At 42.0% G+C, this 16977-nt stretch overlaps 1 protein-coding gene across 1 annotated transcript in view; it reads right to left on the reverse strand.

Annotated features, from left to right (window-relative positions):
* The window catches only part of LOC142319235 (G-protein coupled receptor Mth2-like), a 51207-nt gene extending 34654 nt beyond the window's left edge, over nt 1-16553 (reverse strand). Inside the window, exon 1 of the mRNA XM_075356278.1 lies at nt 16245-16553. The gene's annotated coding sequence lies outside the window, so the exon portion shown is untranslated. The remainder of the gene's footprint in view (nt 1-16244) is intronic.
* Nucleotides 16554-16977: the final 424 nt, after the last annotated feature.

Genomic DNA, 16977 nt, shown 5'->3' on the forward strand with positions numbered 1-16977 from the left:
GCAATTAACCACACACCTCAGGAATGGTCGAACTGAGAATGTACAAGACTACACTTCATTTACACTCATCACTATTTTACATATCATCCTCTGAAGAGTTACCGGAGGCTAAACAGGAAAAAGAAAGTCCATTGACCGAACGACGTTATGGCAAGAATTGATGATACACTGAGCGTGATACATGCTCAAAACATCCGAAAAAATTGCTTAGCATGACCCAAATGATATGCCATCATCATCAGCAACCTCTCTGATAGTGATTCAGCGATTTTCCCTAATAATTTTCTTCACTTTTTCGACGTTGTTATCGGTTGTTGTGCTGGGACTTCCAGGGCGCTCGTCATCTTCAACGTCTTCATTGCCCGTTTGGAAACTTTATACCAGTTTTAAACGCTTGTTTTATTGGTAGATGAATCACCAAAAGTAAAATGTAACGTTTCCAATGCGGTGCTACACTTTATTCCAATCAGAAAGCAAATGTTTTGTTCCATTTTTCCACAAGTTAAAATAGCTGATCATACCAAAACACGTGTAACATATTCAACAGCTAACAATAAACTAAACATCCAGTATGGCTACCAATATAAATATACGTTAGAGACATGTGTACCAACAAAAAAAAAAAAAAATTGTGACAATTGAACTTATACAGCCCGGGAGATTTAATCATTCTGCATGTTCTTTGATCATTCAAAATACAAAATTATATTAAAAAAATACGTTATATTACACATTTTTTAAAATACTTTATTTTTCGTGTAAGTTTGTTAATATTTTTTACGCATAATGAGATTTATTTCTATTTGTTTTATACATAGCTGCACTTCAGTTAAATTTTAATTTCATTGATTTACGTAACTTTTATTGCTTAGTTTATTATTTTTTTCTATAATTAAACATAATTTCCCTTTTATTTTTATTATTTATGGCGCTTATAACTAAGAAAGCGTTAAACTGTTTTATAAAATTTAAAAACTTTAACATATCAGAAATAAAAATTATGTTTATTTGGAAATGTTCATTGCAAATAAGATAAATAAATATGTATTGCAATTAGTTACGGTTGACAGGAATCCCAGTACTAAAAGTGTGTTAAAATGATCTTCAAAAACATTTTTTTTTTTTTAAATATATTAACTGTAATATGTGATAATTAAATTTTATTTTATTCCCAATGGTAAGTAACTGTAATTTTGGGTACTTACGTATTAGCCCGTCGACCAAATAAATAAACTTTTGAGATATTGTTAATATCACCCGATATAACCATTATATTACCATTTATATTTATTTATTTTATAAATATAATTTAACCAAACCTAACTTACGCTCGCTTCGCTCGCTAACCTTGACTAATTAACACAGTAATGTTTTTAGTATTTAAATGATAAATTCGTCGGCCTCCTTGGCGCGAGTGGTAGCGTCTCGGCCTTTCATCCTGAAGACCCCGGTTTGAATCCCAGTCAGGCATGGCATTTTCACACACGCTACAAATCATTTATCTTATCCTTGGAAGCAATACCTAATGGTAAACCCGGAGGTTAAAAAAAAGAATAAATAAAAAAATTTCAGTAATTATTGCAATTTAATAATAATAATGTTTTTGTTTTTTTTTGTTTTTTTGAGGAGGGAGGTGGAAATGCATTTACGCACGGAGTGTCGGGCTCCCGCTGATGGTATTATCCAATCACTATCAGCGGACTACCGACTAAAACCAGCCCCCTTTCTACCAGGGCTCGACCCGGAACCGTTTAACACATTACTTCCGGTCGAGTCCTCCTATACTAGCCTGTTAGGTGCTACCTAATTTTCAGGACTGTCCAGGTCAACCTTTTTGGCCCTGAGTATGTTGCCGACGAATCGGGCTACACATTCCCACCTGTTCAGGTCACGGAGCATCATCGTAACCACGTTGTGGGGACTCAGTGCTCCGTGATTCGCCTCTAGTGTCCCTCGATCTGCCGCCCACCGAGCACATTTGAAAAAGGTGTGCTCAGCTTTGTCCCGTACACCGGGACAATACAGGAAGTCGGGGGATGGCGCTTTCCCTATGACATGGAGGTAAGCGTGGAAGTACCCGTGACCCGTTAAAAATTGGGTCATGTAGTACTCCACTTCTCCATGCCGTCGCTCCGTCCACGGTCTGACCAGAGGAATAAGCCTTGCGGTCCATCGTCCTCTGGTCTCGTGGTCCCAGGTCTCTTGCCATGCAAGGAACGTGTGAGTGCGTTCCTCGTTGGCAATGGTCACCCGGTCTTCGCCTGTCCGTTGCCTCCTGTAGATCGCCTGGCGCTCCCTTGCTAAAGTAGCAATGGGTATGACGCCGGCGACCACAAGTACTGCAGGCTCGGAGACCGTCCGATAGTCGGAAGCGACTCGCAAGGCTGCGGTGCGTTGCACCTGCGCGAGCCGCTTCCGGTTTCTCGCAACTCTTAATGCCTGGACCCACACTTCCGACCCGTATAACAGGATGGAATGCACCGTGGACATCAGCAATCGCCGTCTGTTGGCCTTCGATCCGCCGACATTCGCCGTAAGCCGGCTGAGAGCAGTTACGGCTCTCGCAGCTTTGTCAGCGGCTGTACGAAGCTGCTCAGCAAAGCTGAGTTTCCGGTCAATCATCATACCGAGGTACTTTGTGGCCGGCTTGGTCTTGACAACCTCTACCCCAACCCGCAGGGAGAGAAGGGTGTCGATACGTTTCTTCGTGAGAACTACGATCTCCGTTTTGCTGAGGGCTAGAGATAATCCATGATCGTCCAGCCAGGCACCGACTCTGTGCATGGCCCAACTGAGCCTCAGTTGGGCGCGCTCCACGTCGCGGTCTGCGACAAGTAGCGCAACGTCGTCAGCATACCCAACCAAAGCAGATTCTTCAGGCATCTCCAACCGACCTTTGGAACGCCTTCCGGCGTTCCAAAGGTCGGGGCCGAGAATCGACCCCTGCGCCGCCCCTGACGTGAACGTAGTCCTACTCTAGCCTGCTGCGGTCTAGTAAATGAGACCGCGGTTCCTCAGGTATGCGTCTACCATTCTGAGAAGGTATTGAGGCACATGGAACGAATGCTCCAGGGCCCGAATCATATCGCTCCACCGTGCGGAGTTGAACGCGTTTTTTACGTCCAACGTAACGGGAAGGACAACGCGTCGCGAAAAATGATTGTGGTCCTCTGCACGCCGCACTGCCTCAACAACCTCCTGAATTGCGTGTGGGGTCAACCGACCCTGCCGTAAACTGAACTGGTTAGGTGACAGGCTACCTGCCTGATTCATCGCCGTAACCAGTCTTTTCTTTAACAGCTTCTCCAATACCTTCCCAGCTGTGTCAAGCATACTCAATGGGCGGTAGGAGGACGGCGACTCTGGGTTTTCTTTTCCCTTGGGAATTAGCACAAGACGCGCGGTCTTCCACCTGGTGCTAAAAGACCCAGCCTTCAGACATGCATTATACATGTCTAGTAGAAGACGGGGGGCCTGCAGCGCCCCACTAGTTTGAGTACCTCGGCTGGTGTACCGTCGGGACCAGGGGCTTTTTTGCATTTCAGCGACCGTAGGACTCCTTCCAGTTCCTCCATCGAGAAGAGCGGGAAGTCGCCCATGTAGCTGAAGTCCCGCTCGGTACGGACCGAGTGGGCCGGGAACAACGTCTTAACGACGTGTTCCACTTTAGCCTCGTCTAGTGGAGCTGGTGACCGCGAGACCGCCAATCGCCGAGTTACTATCTTGTAACCTAGCCCCCAAGGGTCTGCATCCACGGTCTTCGTCAGTTCTCTCCAGCAGCGTGCCTTGCTCACGTTGATGGCTCGACGGAGCCGCTTCTTTGCCGTCTTATACTCGGCTGACCTGGCGTTCGCTTCTATGCGATTCCTCGCACGTTGCGCCACCCGTCTTAGTCGAAGACACTCTCGGCGCAACCCCACAATCTCCGGTGTCCACCAGTACACGGGTCGCTTCTGGTGCCCCGGCCCCCCGTGGGGCATGGAAGCGTCGCATGCAGAAGCGATCAGCCGCATAGTCGTAGCAACTACGGCTTCAGCGCCAGCGTCCCCCCCGTTGGTGAAGTTTTCAGGGGCTACCACCCCTGAGGAGATCTTTCTGTTGAATTTATTCTCGTCGATTTTGTTGACGTTATATCTTTTCACCAGCCGTGGGGGCCCCGGGCGCTACCGTGTACCATCTAGGACTCTAAATGAGATGTATTGGTGGTCGCTACCGGTATAATCCTCGAGGACTCTCCAGTCCTGAACGAGCGTGACCAGCCCTTCGGAGGCGAGGGAAATATCAGGAATGGTTTCCAAATATCCTGGGCCGCAGAACGTCGTCGTGTTCCCTGTATTGAGAATCACGAGTCCAGGACGTGCCGCCATGTCCAAAATGTATTTCCCTCTGGAGTTGGTATGTGCCATAACCCAGTCTACCGCCCTGGAGTTGAAGTCCCCAGCTACCACCATCTCACCAGGGGCAGACAGGATGACATCCTCCAGCGCGTCAACTTTCCGGCGAAAGTCCGCTATCGAATCATTTGGGGTGAGGTAACAGTTAAAAATCGTCACTTTACCGCAGCAGATCCAAACGAAACCCTCGCCTGCGCCGTGCCTCCGAACTTGGGCTCTGCTGCAATACGGAATCCATATCGCGGCAGTCCCGAGCGAGTCTCGGAACCATTGGGAGTCGTCACGGTCCCGGTACTGCTCGCTGATCAGCACACCAAATCGGCCTCCCTGTCTCTGGCTAGCTGCAGCAGCAAGTCATCAGCTAGCCGGCTCCTGTTAAGGTTGGCCTGTATTATGTTCAACATTTTAACGAAGCCTTCTCTTCGCCAACTCCAGGGCTGCCCGGAAGACCTGACACTCCCTTGTTCCAGGTGCATGAGCCAGCTGCGAAGCGTTCACCCCTTTTTCTTGGCAGAGCATGCATCTTGGGGGGCGGAACACTCCTTAGCCTTGTGCTCTCCTAACCCGCACTTATGGCAGAGCCGGCTTCTGTCAGGCCCCTTACATCCACGAGCCAAATGCCCATACCCATGGCACCTGAAACACCGTGGGACCTGTCCCCTGGGTCTGATTTGACAGTACAACCAGCCAATCCTTATCTTGAATTGGCTGAGTAGTCTGGAAGCAGCCTTCTCTCCAATTTCTATTAATGCTGCTTTCTGCTCCCTGGAATTAGCACTGGTAACACTAACTCGGCAGTCTCCTATATCTCCGAGATCTCTTCTCAGTGCTGCTTCCACATCCTCCTTCTCTGTGACGCAGTCTAGATCTCGGATTTCGAGTGTCTCCCTAGGTTCCAGATTGTGGACTACGGCTCCTTCTCCGAGGACAGACTTTAGGACAGCGCTAAAGGTCTTTTTGTCTTTGGTAGCGCTGCCGAGTTCAATCAGAACATCTCCCGCCCTAGTTTTCCTTATTGCCGCTACCTCTGCTTCAGTCTCCTCCAGTTTCACCCCCTTCTGAATTTGACTGAGCGTTTCGGCATACGATTTCCCCTCGGTCTTTTTTAATGAGAATCGCTTCTCTAAGATTCTTCCTCTTTTTCAGTTTTCTTTTTTCTGCTACCTCTGGAAGATTTTTGTTGCTCCTATGCAACCTCTTTATCTTCAGAGCTATGGCCCTTCTTTTTTCCGTTCTTATTTCCTACTAGTGTCGACGGATGAAATTCACTAGTGTCTTCGGATGTAAGGGGACGATTGGGTCCCGCTCGTAATAATAATAATAATAATAATTCAGCCGAAATGAAAATTTTAAATTAAAAGGATATGATACATTTCGGCGAGATCAACCGCCAAATATTAGAGTTAGAGGTGGAGTAGCCATACTAACATCGACCAGAGCTACCGCCGAAGCTGTTGATCTAAATACAAACCTGCAAGCGGTCGCCATTAGAATGAAGCGTCCGCTTCAGGTCACTGTTTGCAGCACATACTTGCCGAATTTTTATTGGAATAAAGATGACATAGCCAGATTAATTTCTGAGCTTCCCCCACCTGTTTTACTGGTGGGTGACTTTAACGCTCATAATTCTCTCTGGGGATCGGATCGAGTAGATCCCCGCGGAAGAGAATTGGAAAGGTTCCTGATGAATTCTGAACTTATGCTTTTAAACGATGGGTCAGGAACCCTTTTCAATGCCAGAGATGGATCGACGTCCTGTATAGATTTTACACTGATAATCGGATCGATAGCACCGAGGTACAGCTTCCATGTTTTAGACGATTTGCATGGAAGCGATCATTTCCCGGTGCAAATTGTAACTGATGTTACAAGAAAAATATATCCCATCTCTAAAAGATGGTTGTTTGAAAAGGCAGATTGGACGAGCTTCACAGCTAGAACGATACTCCCTGAAACAACTGGAGTTATCGGGGACGATGTCGACGCTATAACAAATGCGATACTTGAGTCAGCATCGAGATTCATTCCCAAAACATCTGGGAAACTTACGAAACGACCCGTTCCATGGTGGAACGAAGAAATAAGTGAAGCTATTAAAAGAAAGAAAAGAGCGTATGACGCCTTCAAGAAACGTCCTACCCAACAAAATCTTATTGCCTTTAAACAATACAGGGCGTATGCAAAACGTCTCATGATTGACTCGAAGAAACGATTCTGACAGCAATACGTGTCATCCATCGACAGAATCACTACTGCATCAGATGTTTGGAGGAAAGTGAAGGCGATTTGTGGGCGTAAACATTTTGCGCCCATATCTAGCCTTCAAGATGAAGATGGAATTAAGGACACTCCAAACGAAATCGCAGAGCTATTGTCCAATCACTTCGAGAAGGCCAGCAAAACGGCCAACTACGAGGAAGGTTTTCGGACCAAAAAAGAAGAACTCGAAGGCCTACTAAATTTTAGAACTGAGTATAATTACTCATATAATGTACCATTTAAAATGGAAGGATTTGTGAAAGCGTTGGAAAAAGCAGGCAACACAGCTGCTGGTCCGGATGAAATCCATTATAATATGATCAGGCAGCTGAATACCACTGCAAAACACAGATTATTAGAATTGTATAATCAAATATGGCGGGATGGAATATACCCGCAGCAGTGGAAAAAAAGCTCATGTTGTTCCAGTACCAAAGAAAAATAAAAATTTAACAGATCCCAATAGCTATCGTCATATCTCCTTGACGTGCACTATGGGAAAAATATTCGAAAAAATGATTAATAATCTACTCGTTTGGGTTCTGGAAAAAGAAAACCTGATATCACCATATCAAGCAGGCTTTCGGGAATACCATTCTACCACTGATCAAATGATCAACTTAGAGAACGTTATATATAACAGCTTTATTACAAGGAAACATTGTGTCGGAGTCTTCTTTAATCTTCAGAAGGCTTTCGATATGATCTGGCGTCATGGTATAATGCTCCAGATACATGAATGGGGCATTCGTGGCAAACTGCCAATCTTATTGAGCAACTATATGAATGACCGTACTTTCCAAGTACGTGTCAACTGCGAATATTCATCTATAAAAATCTTGGAAAATGCCATACCACAAGGTTCGCCGTTGAGCGGTGCCTTGTTTATGATCGCCATTAATAAACTGATATTAGCCATTCCAGTAGAAAACAGCAAAAGCGTCTATGTTGATGATTTGGCAATTGTGTATGCCAGCAACAAGACTGCTATGGTGAAATACAAATTGCAACGAGCGATCAACGCTCTAAATGAAGTTGCGAGGAATAATGGATTCCAATTTTCACCAGAAAAAAACGTGCTGTATACACTTCTGTAGGAAGAGAATTCCTCATCAAAGTCCTACGTTGACAGTCGGCAATGATCCAATACAATATAAAGACAACGTGAGATTTTTAAGACTAGTATTGGATAAATCCCTTACATGGGGATTACACATACAGGACTTGAGTGTTAGATGCAAAAAAGGCCTAAACATTATCAAATGTTTATCGAATATTAATTGGGGCTCAGATAAAGAGATATTGTTGAGACTGTATAAGGCATTGGTTCAATCAAAACTATACTACGGATGTATTGTATATTCATCCGCTAGGAAGTCGCATTTAAGAAAGTTAGACGTAATTGACATTGAAGAGCTTGCCATTCAGCAAGCTCTTCGCTTCATAGAACACTATTGCGAAGAGAGAGTGCTAATATGTTCCGATTCCCTAAGTGCATTTGTTGCAATTCGGAACAAAAACATTAAGGATGTCCTAATTTCAAACATCCTGTCTATTTTATACGTTTTAAATCAACGAGGACAGCGATGCGTATTTGTATGGACTCCAGGGCATGCTGGTATTACAGGTAATGAGAGCGCAGACGAAGCTGCCAGAAAGGCAACAGTCTGCGATGATTTGGATGCATTTCCTGCAAGAGTGGCAGATTGTTAAAAACTGTCTAAGTAACGTAGTTAAAAACAAGTGGAATACTGAATGGAGGAGTTTAAATACAAAATTAAAATCTGTTAAAACTTCTCCATATAAATGGAAAAGCGACTTTAAGTTGACTCGCCGAGAACAAGTAGCTGTGACCAGACTTAGAATCGGTCACACGCGATTAACAAACGCATATTTGTTAACCGGCGAAGAGAGACCAATGTGCGGTGCTTGTAATAAAACACTGACAGTCAAGCATCTAATAGAAGAGTGTACCATATATGAGGACCTCAGAAAGAGGTTCCGTCTTAGAAATAATATTGTTGCTGATTTGGATAATGGAAATGAAGTAAAGATAGTTGCATTTTTACACGCCAGTGGACTCTTTAAAAGTCTATAAAAATGAAAATAAAGCTGTGATAAAAGAATCTCTAAGCGGAAGTTTTATATAGATTTATATATAAGAGAGTCTCGAAGCGTGGCACCTATAGTAACGGGAGGTAGCCCTCTTGCCTAGGTCATCCTGGCTCGTCTGCATTCAAGAGCAGTGAGTCGGGGTGTGTCCAATGATGGCATGGGGGACCCTCAAGGGTAAACTGAGGGCGCGAAGCTATGGGTAAGTGCAATGGATGCCTGTAGCCTTTTTATAAGGACGAGTCAACTGCCACGGCACCCTGGCGCAACTGATACACTGCTCAACGGCAGTTCTGGTCACCCCGAGGGTGCTTAAACAAACTATAAACGAGACACGTAGAAAAAAAAGGAAATGATATTGATGTCTTGTATTTTTAATCTCATGGTCTTTTGAGAACCTTATCTCAAATTTTAATATCGGGGCCCTTTACACCCCGTAAATTTTGTGTTTGTCCTTGTCTTTTGTGTCTTAATGTTTCTGTGTAGTTTGTGCTTTTAAATAAAATGTAAGAGCCCTTTACACCCTTACATATGACGATCCTGATGGTGATACTAATTTCTTTCTAAGATTGTGACGAGGGCTAATGACCTTAGTAGTCGATGCCCGTAAAAATAAAGAAAAAAAATTATAATAATAATAACCCAGGGGGGATCCTGTCCCCCTACTGGGCGCGTCCTCAAGGTGGTGGATAGAGGAAGGCCTTGTAGATATACAGGGTAGGTGGTGTTCTTCAAAGGCCCACCCGCGGACCATAACAGGTACTTTAAATCCAACGTGTCTGTTCCAGATTGGGTGGCGTTTGGTCGGCGTCTGTTTCCCATGTTAGGGACGGCCGTTTCTAGAGGTGTCGGAGCCTTGCCCGCAGGAGCTTATCCTGTTACCCATTTGTTTTGAAAATTAATGGAGTACAACGATGTGAATAAATGCCGGGGCGGTAGGGTGTTGCGGGCTGACACCCTTCGGAGCCGTCGTGATGTTCAGTCTGGGGTGAGGAGTGCTGGAGCGAGTGGCGGCGCCTCACCTAATGGTACCACAAGACCTGAAACGTCTTCTGTGGCTTCTGTTGTGGCTGAAGTTCAGTCACCCAGTGCTGTACAACCCCGGGGTAGGAAGCAGTTTAAATGGACAAATGAACATAATGCCTTCCTTTACCGTACCTACCTAATTATAACAAAAATGGAATCGGACATGAAACCGTATAGTGTTCCGCTGCACCAAGCGATGGTTGAGAAGTTCCCTGAGCTACGATGTAAGTCTGTCCAAAACATCCTGGATCAGCGCAGATCCCTTTGTAAGTCTAATAGGGTTCCTGCGGATGTGGTGGCGTTAATCCGAGCTGATGCTTCTAGGGAGTTAGGGTTGTTGTCCAGCCCATCTTCAGATGAAAGTGCTGTAGAAGAAACGATAAGAGCCGACAATCCCCTCTCCGATCAATTTGCTGAGAACGAGATGCTGTATGGTGGTATGGATCCGTCGGCCAGACATCGTATACCAAGGCTGAGGGTTAATTGCGGAACATAGTGAGCCTTATTAATGAGATTCTTGAAGAAAAGGTAAGATTAGTATCCTCCATAACTAAGCTCCATGAGTTAGTGTACATCGGTGCTATCACGGCAGTCAAATCGAATGGCCAGCGAATCGTCGCTCCTGCAATGCGTAAGAGTCCCCAGCGTCCACCTTGGGAGGAGAGACTGTGTAGGAAAGTCGATAAGCTGAGAAAAGAGATTGGTAGTTTGTCCAGTTTCTTAACATCTACTAACCCCAGTGGAAGGGTCCGATCGGCGGCGGAGTCAATAATCCGAACGTATGAGAACCCGGAAAACACCACCGGCCATGAAATCCTGGATTTGTTAAAGCAACGATTGATGGTACTGTCATGTCGGCTACGGCGGTATCGGCAGAGTAACATGCGCCGGGAACAACCTCACTTGTTCCGTACCGATCAAAAGAAGCTGTATAAGCGGTTGCAGGTTTCACCTCAGCAACAACCTCAGGCGAACGAAAACCCATAATTGGAAGGCACCTGGGATTGATGGAGTGCATAACTTTTGGTATATGCGCTTTTCTTCTGTTCACAAGCGTCTTGCAGAATTTTACTCTGCCATCTTGCGAGATGCAAGTCTAATGCCGACCTTTTTCATCCAGGGGATGACCTATCTGATCCCGAAATCTTTTACTGCGAAGGCAGACCCATCCAAGTACAGACCTATTACCTGTCTCCCTACAATATATAAGCTTTTTACTTCTGTTCTCACTGCCAAAATCAATAAGCATCTTGAGTGGCATCAGATCTTAGCTGAGGAGCAGAAAGGGTGTCGTCAGGATAGTAGGGGCTGCAAAGAGCAGCTAGTGATTGATAGCGTTATCTCTGTAACGGCAAAGAAGAGTCGGGGCAGCCTATATACTGGTTATATGGACTACAGGAAGGCCTTTGACTCGGTTCCGCAATCCTGGTTGATAGAGGTCTTACGTCTCTACAAAGCCGATCCCGTTGTCGTTGAGTGCCTAAGTGTCGTTATGGGTAAGTGGTGCACAAATCTTTTGTTGATTATTCCAGATAAGAACCCCGTTAAGGTCGGAGTAACACAGATCAACCGAGGCATTTTTCAGGGCGATTCCTTGAGCGCTCTATGGTTTTGCTTAGCGTTGAACCCTCTGTCTTCCATCTTACAGAAGTCCAAGAAGGGTTTTCCTCTTGGGCAGTACAGTTTTAGCCACCTCATCTATATGGATGATATTAAGCTTATTTCTGACACTGAAAAAGGGATCCGGCAACTTGTCAAATTAGTCGAGACGTTCAGTGTCGACATATGCACGAGTTTTGGTCTTGACAAGTGTAGGGTAAATGCTATGAAGAGAGGAAAATGGTCGCAGATTGAGGCGTGTGAAGTGCCGCAGATGGATGCTCCTGCACTCATGAATGCAATGCAGCGTGGTGAAACATTGGTTTCCTGCAGGATATTGGAATTAGCCATAGTCGAGCGAAAGAGGCCCTTACATCTGGCTTCAAGAGTAGAGTAAGAGCCGTCATGAGTTCCCAGTTGAGTGGTTCTAATGGTAAAGGCCATTAACACATTTGCCGTTCCGTTGATTTTCTATAGCTTTGGCGTGATAAATTGGACGCGGACAGACCTTGAAGGGCTTAATAGAATGATGTGTGTATCGTTCACGCGACACCGCTCCCATCACCCGCTCAGCTCCGTCGAGCGGTTTCACCTGTCCAGGAATAGAGGAGGAAGAGGCGTTGTTGATTTGCGGGAGGTTCATGCAAAACAACTGCTGAATCTCCGGAAATACTTCGCAGAGAAGAGCCAATCCAGCTTGCTCCACGGGGTTATAGTAAAAAGTGACAGTAGTCTAACCCCACTGCGCCTCAGTGATGAGAAAGTTCAGCCCCATGAGGATACCTTCTCCGAGATCAGTGTGATGGATAGGTGGCGTTCGAGGGAGTTGCATGGGATGTACTAAGCGGCGCTTATGGATGAAGCGGTTGATCGAGATGCGTCTGTGGCCTGGCTGGAGTATGCCGAGTTGTTTGCTGAGACGGAGGGCCTTGTATTTGCTACACAGGATAGGGTCGTCAGCACACTCAGCTACAGAAAGCATGTCGTCAAGGATCCTGCTGTAACCATTGACCTGTGCCGTCTTTGTGGATCGACCAACGAGTCCATCGAACATGTCGTTAGCGGGTGTCAGTTTTTAGCTCCAAGGGAATATACAGTCCGACATAACAACGTGGCGAAGATACTTCATCAGAGACTCGCTTTGGACTGGGTCTCCTTGCCGTTTCAGTCCCGTATTTTAAGTATGCTCCTCAGCCTGTATTAGAGGACGATCAGTATAAACTGTACTACGATCGTACTGTTCTGACGGACAGGACAGTGGAGCATAATAGGCCAGACATCGTTCTGACCAAGAAGCAGGAAAAGATCACCTTCCTGATTGATGTCACAAACCCATTGTCCACCAACATAGTGAAGAAGTACACGGAAAAACTAGTGAAGTATAGGGATCTTGCAGAACAAGTCAGGGAGATTTGGGACCAGGAGAGCGTAATGGTGGTCCCGGTGGTTTTGGGCGCGATGGAAGAGATTCCACGTTCTCTGCATGGTTCATTAAGATCCGTTGGAGCACCAGCAAATCTGTTCCGACCAATGCAGAAGGCTGTGTTGCTGGATACATGCCGCTTCGTCCGTCGGTACATCACAAGCTCGAGCGAGATAAGATAACGCTTGTTCTTGAAGGGCCACCTGATCGTCATCAGATGGAACTGCAGACGGGGGACAATGGCCGTTAACATCTGGCAGTTCATACATTTTTATGTCTGGTATTTTGTCTTTCATTCATATATTTCACCCATAGTATTCAATAGTTCATGTTACCATATACAATGCATGTCAGAACAATAGTTACAGCTCCTGCGCCTTGCCTTTGGGCCGGCCAGGATGCTTTTTACTGGGCTTGCCCAAGAGAATAATAATAATAATAATAAAACTCAGTTCAGCTATGTTGTTTGTATTAAGCACTGGATTTAGGAATGAATTGGTTTTGTTCAGTCTTATTGCTGTCTTAAGTTTAACAGTGCAGTGTCATAATGCCGCGAAATTGTGTAAATGATGAGGATGTCTTTTGTTATGTATGTGGTGAGTTTACCATAAAATCAAATAGAAAAAAACATTTTACCTTTAATTAAAAAAGTATATCATTTGTACTTTAATCATTTGTAAAATTGGTGATTAGGATAAGACGTGGGGTCCTGATATAGTATGCACTAACTGTTCTGTATATTTAAGAGGACGGCTGAAAGGTATACGGAAGAGTTTACCATTTGGTGTACCTATTGGTTTGTCGTGGACCAAAGAATCATGTAACCGATTACTTTTGTTTAACAAGTGGGCCTGGAATTTCTAAAAAATCTAAACATATTGTAAAATATCCTTCATTGCAATCGGCAATCAGGCCTGTACGTCACAGTGAGCTTATCCCAGTTGCTGAGCCACCTGTGAATGTATGTTTCGAAAGCAGCGATGTAGAATCAGGCAGTACTGAAGAAGACAACAATGATTTTGATTTTTAATTATCTTCCAATAAGCCACATCTTGTATCATAAGGTGAATTAAATGACTTGGATAGAGATTTAAATTTATCAAAAAATCAAGCTGAACTGTTAGGATCAAGACTGCAAGGTTGGAATTTACTTCAAAAAATTAAAAAATTTCGAGCTTTCGAAGCCGATAAAAAGAACTTTCTCAGTACTTTATTGATGAAAATAATTTGGTTTATTGCACAATTATTGATGAGCTTATACTGCACTTATGACAAATTTATAAACCTGACGACTGGCGCCTTTTCATAGATTCGTCCAAGTATAGTTTAAAAGTGGTTCTACTACACAACAGTAACAAATATCCTTCGATACCAATCGTTTATATTATTAAATTTGAAAGAGACATACGATGTGATAAAAGACATTCTTGAAAAAATAAATTATAAAAAACATAGCTGGAACATATGTGGTAATTTGGAAGTAATAGCTATTTTGTTAGGCATGCAGTTAGGTTGTACTAAGTATATGTGTTTTCTTTGCGAAAGAGACAGCTGAACTACTAACATTAAGTAACCAAAGAGTGGAAGAAACGAGATAACTTAACCCCAAATGGGAAAAATATTATTCATAAGCCCTTAGTTGAACCCAAAAAAATATTTTTACCCCCTCTCCATATCAAGCTAGCACTAATCAAAAATTTTGTAAAAGCAGTGAAGAAGGATAGTCCCGGATTTTTGTACATCAGGCAGAAATTTCCCAACGTAAACGAAGGAAAAATTAAAGAAGGATTATTTGTTGGTAAATAAGAAAGTTGGTCAAAGACAATGTGTTTAACTCAATGTTAAATAATGTAGAAGGTGCAGCTTGGGCTTCATTTAAAGACGTTTCCAAAAATTTTCATGGCAAACAAAAATCCGATAATTACCGCGATATTTTTAATCAAATTCTTACTTCATACAGAGCTGTGGGATGTAATATGTCTTTGAAAATACATTTCTTCCACTCATATCTGGATTTTTTCCGGAAACTCGGAGACGTAAGTGACGTACATGGTAAACGTTTCTACTAAGACATTTTGGTGATGGAAAGCCGCTATAAAAGGAAATGGAATACTAACATGCTAGCCGATTACTGTTGGACATTAATTTGGGATTTGCCTGAGGCTATTTGTAATAGAAAAGCATCAGCGAAATCATTCAAACACAGGTATGGCCATGAAAAATTATAATTTTTACAGGTTTTAACTTTATTTTCCCTTAATTTTTTTTTTGAAGCGTAATTTATTTAAAACTAAAGGTGATAGAAAAATTGTATTTAAAGATCTGTAGTATACGCAAAAAAGCAATTCAAGAAATGGTATCACACTTAGAGAAATATTAAACATTTTTTTTTTTGTCTAGCAGTGTAATCAAAACATTACTGTTAATTAGTCGAGGTTAGCGAGCGTAGGTTAAGTTTGGTTAATCTATATTTCTGTAAGCAGCAATAATGCTTATATCTTGAATACGTAAAATATGTTAATGATCGCGTAACTTTGAAAATACTTCAATGTTACGGGATCATTATGGTTATGGTCGACGGGCTAATACCTAATTTTGTACAAATGAGATATTATCTGAATAGCTTAAATAGCGAGCAAATTGTATCGCTTTGGTACTGGTTTGCCCGAATTTACGATTGACGAAGTCGATTGTCGTGGGAGTATGAAATAAGTTACAGGCGCTATCAATGAAACGTCCTCCCCTCATTCCTGAGTATCCTGTTCCAAATAAATGCGATAAACAACGTATGTTGTATCTGATTTTTGTAAATTACATTCACTACTTTTGAAAATTCATATATATTTAATACAAGTATTTTTGAAAATAATAAAATTAAAAATTAATATCGACGTTTTTGTCGAGTTGCGCTGATTTTATAATTTATTTACAGTAGGTCTGGCCCACTTTCAGGGTATGGTTTATAAATGTAAATAATTAAACAATAAAAAAAGGAAATAAATAAAGTGTAAATATTTGAAATAAAGAAAATAATGTTAACATAGATCTACATATTCATACGTGTGTAAATAAATATCAACAAAATAATTGTTAAAGAATAAAAATAGAACAGACAACAATTTAAAAAAATACTTTAATGAGGAAAAATAAAAATATAATATGTTGATAATTTCAGTACTGTTAAAACTATTTCGTTTTAATTAACAGTGACGTAATCAATCAATCAATAAATCAATAAATTTAATAATTACTAATTCATATTAATAAAAATTTACGTGATTTCAGCATTACTAGATAAGAGCAGAAGTGATAGCAGAATCAAAATTTTGTCAGATAGCCAAACATATCACATCAATTTTTGTTTGAGTATCTAACTTATTGAATAAAGTGAATAACACATAGATTTGTAATAATTACAAATATAAACTTACCTGAGATCATAGAATCACTGGCTTTATTTTGGACCATTTTACAGGAATACAACAAAATAGCGAAAACTTCTGATAATGCTTTAAAAATGTATAAAAATTAACTTTCTTTTTTTAACACAAGTAACAAAAAAAAAACTTCCTGTTTTCTTTTATAAATTAAAAAATTAATATTGCAATGTTTATATAATATTATATAACTAAAACAAACTCCAACCTCAGATACAATAGAGTAAACTGTTTGAATACTTTCAACATTATTAATAAACGTAAAGTTATAATGATAATGTTAAAAGTAGAAGTTGCTTTCCTTGAAATCCGTTCGATGTTGTCTGCAGTAGATGATCAGCACAAACTCAAAGAGGATAAAACAACTCTTTAATTAATTTTTTTATTTTGTAAACAATATTATTTATTTATATAGAACATTTTAAAGTATTATTTTTTTTTCAAGAATATGTAGCAGAGAAATGAGACATCAATTTTATTTATCGTGTAATAAATTCATTATCATATTTGTGTTGCCTAATATGAAGACATAATACAAAGTTTTACGTAAGTTATTTTGTTTTATATATATCTTTATTTTATAAAGTTAAGTGTAATGAACACTTTTTGTATTCTCATAATATTAATTACGTAAACGTTTATTATTTCTTTCTATAATAATTGTTTTGATATATCATTTGTCTCTAAATCAATAGAACGATTCATCTCTCCACACGGAGTCATAGGT

Source organism: Lycorma delicatula, chromosome 1, assembly GCF_047948215.1.
Source record: "Lycorma delicatula isolate Av1 chromosome 1, ASM4794821v1, whole genome shotgun sequence".
NCBI lineage: Eukaryota > Metazoa > Arthropoda > Insecta > Hemiptera > Fulgoridae > Lycorma > Lycorma delicatula.